Source organism: Nuphar pumila, chromosome 1 (genome assembly GCF_984573655.1).
Source record: "Nuphar pumila chromosome 1, dmNupPumi1.hap1.1, whole genome shotgun sequence".
NCBI classification, from domain to species: domain Eukaryota; kingdom Viridiplantae; phylum Streptophyta; class Magnoliopsida; order Nymphaeales; family Nymphaeaceae; genus Nuphar; species Nuphar pumila.
Genome location: NC_143249.1, coordinates 71,638,028 through 71,640,548, shown reverse-complemented (window position 1 = coordinate 71,640,548; position 2,521 = coordinate 71,638,028).

Genomic DNA, 2,521 nt, shown 5'->3' with positions numbered 1-2,521 from the left:
TTGACTCGAAAAGAAGATGGGGCAGGATCAAAAGACTCTAGCTGCCAAAAGAGGGGTGTAGTCAAATGCGAACAGATGACTCACGCTACTAGGAATTCCTCGTTGGAGACCAACAATTGTAATGATCTGTCCCCATCACGATATAGCTTCCAAAGATTCCCCGGGCTTGTCGGCCAAGGGTATCGGCTTGCGCACAAAGGGCAGGGGGCCATCGGCCCCTGCTGGCAACAAAAAGGCAGGGGCCATCGGCCCCTGCTGGCATAACAAAAGGCAAGGGCCATCGGCCCCTGCTGGCATAATAAAAAGGCAGGGGCCGATGGCCCCTGCTGACAAACTAAAAAGGCAGGGGCCATGGGCCCCTGCTGGCACAAACAAAAGGCAGGGGCCGATGGCCCCTGCTGGCATAACAAAAGGCAAGGGCCATCGGCCCCTGCTGGCATAATAAAAAGGCAGGGGCCGATGGCCCCTGCTGGTACAATAAAAAGGGGCAAGGAGGAGGGGCTCGGCCCCTCCCCTGCCGTAGCAAAAAAAACAGGGAGGAGGGGCTCGGCCCCTCCCCTACCGAAACGGAGAGCAGGGAGGGGTGTCGTGCCCCTCCCCTGCTAAAAGGGGGCAAAGGGAGGGGGTTTGACCCCTCCCGTGGCCACACAGAGAAATGAGGGAGAGAGAGAGAAGAGACGGAGAGGGAAAAGAGGGAGAAAGAAGAAGCGATGGCGTACCAGGGGGTTTTCGGAGGAACTCGCCGAAGAGGAGCTCGCCGGAAGGAAAAGGGGGGGGGGGTCGCCGATGTCGGTGGCGGCGGCTGTCGGGGGTCGCCGGCGTCGGTGACCGTGGACGAGCGAGAGAGGGAAACGGAGAGACAGAGAGCGAGTGGCGGTGAGGGGGGTTTCGTAACCCTCCTCCCGCCTGCCTCGCTGTCTTTTAATGACAGCGAGGGGCGGTGGCCCGGGTCGGGTCCGGGTCGGATCCGGATCCGGCCCAAACCATTTTTTTTTTTTTGATATTACATCCTACCCTCCTTAAAATAATTTCGTCCGCGAAATTTCTATAGCATAAATTGGTCAAAATACAAGTCGGGGTATTTATCCCTGATATCCGACTCAAGCTCCCATGTACATTCACTAATTCCATGGTGTTGCCAACGTACTTTTACAAGAGAAATCGTCTTCGATCTGAGCACTTGGTCTCGACGATCAACGATTGCTACTGGTCTTTCCTCGAACGTCAAGTCCTTATGGATATCCACATCATCATAATGAATGATGTGCGATGGGTCGTGAACATATCTTCTCAGCATGGATACGTGAAAGACGTTGTGAATCTGAGCGTACTGAGGAGGCAGCGCAACGCGGTAAGCCGCCTCGCCGATCCGATCCAGGATCTCAAAAGGTCCGACGAATCGCGGACTCAGCTTCCCCTTTTTCCCGAACCGGAAGACGCTCTTGGTAGGAGATACCTTAACAAAAACCATATCTCCTGTTGAGAACACGAGCTCTCTACGTCGACGATCGGCGTAACACTTCTGCCGACTTTGCGCGGTACGCAGACGTTCCCTAATCATCTGCACTTGCTGAGTATAGTGCTGTAGCACTATAGGTGAATCTAGCATCCGTTCACCAACCTCATCCCAGTAAACGGGTGATCGACAAGGCTTCCCGTACAAGGCTTCGTAAGGGGCCATACCGATACTGGCATGGTAACTATTATTGTACGCGAATTCTGCCAACCCAGTATGAGAGTCTCATTCTCCCCTCCAGTCCAACATGCACGCTCGCAGCATGTCTTCCAAAGTCTGAATCGTGCGTTCAGATTGTCCATCAGTCTGAGGGTGGAAGGCAGTGCTGAATTTTAGCTTTGTGCCCAAGGCCAACTGCAGCTGCCCCCAAAACCTGGAGGTGAACCTCGGGTCACGATCGGAGATGATTGACACAGGAACACCGTGCAATCTCACAATCTCCCTGACATAGAGGTCTGCCAAGCTATCCAGTGACTGACTGAGCCGTATAGGGAGGAAATGCGCCGATTTAGTGAGTCGATCCACGATCACCCAAATCGCATCGTGTTTCCTCCGCGTCCTCGGCAAACCGACGATGAAGTCCATCGTGATGTCCTCCCACTTCCATTGTGGAATCTCCATTTGCTGCACCACTCCGCCTGGTCGTTGGTGCTCGATCTTAACCTGTTGGCAAGTCAAGCACTTCGAAACGTACTCGGCTACGTCCCGCTTCATTCCGTTCCACCAATATCTGCGCTGCAAATCTTTGAACATCTTTGTGCCGCCCGGGTGGATCGTGTACTTGGACTTGTGGGCCTCAGTGAGAATCTCGTCTCTCAAAAAAGGATCTTCTGGCACCCAGAGACGATCCTTACGCCATACACCTCCTTCCTCACTCAGTCGGAAGGGGGTATCGGCCCGCTGCGCTAGAGCCTTCAGCTTATCATACTGCGCATCGATCTTCTGACTGACAAAGATCTTTGACAATAGCTCAGGCTGAGCTACCATGCTGGAAAGACTGATCGA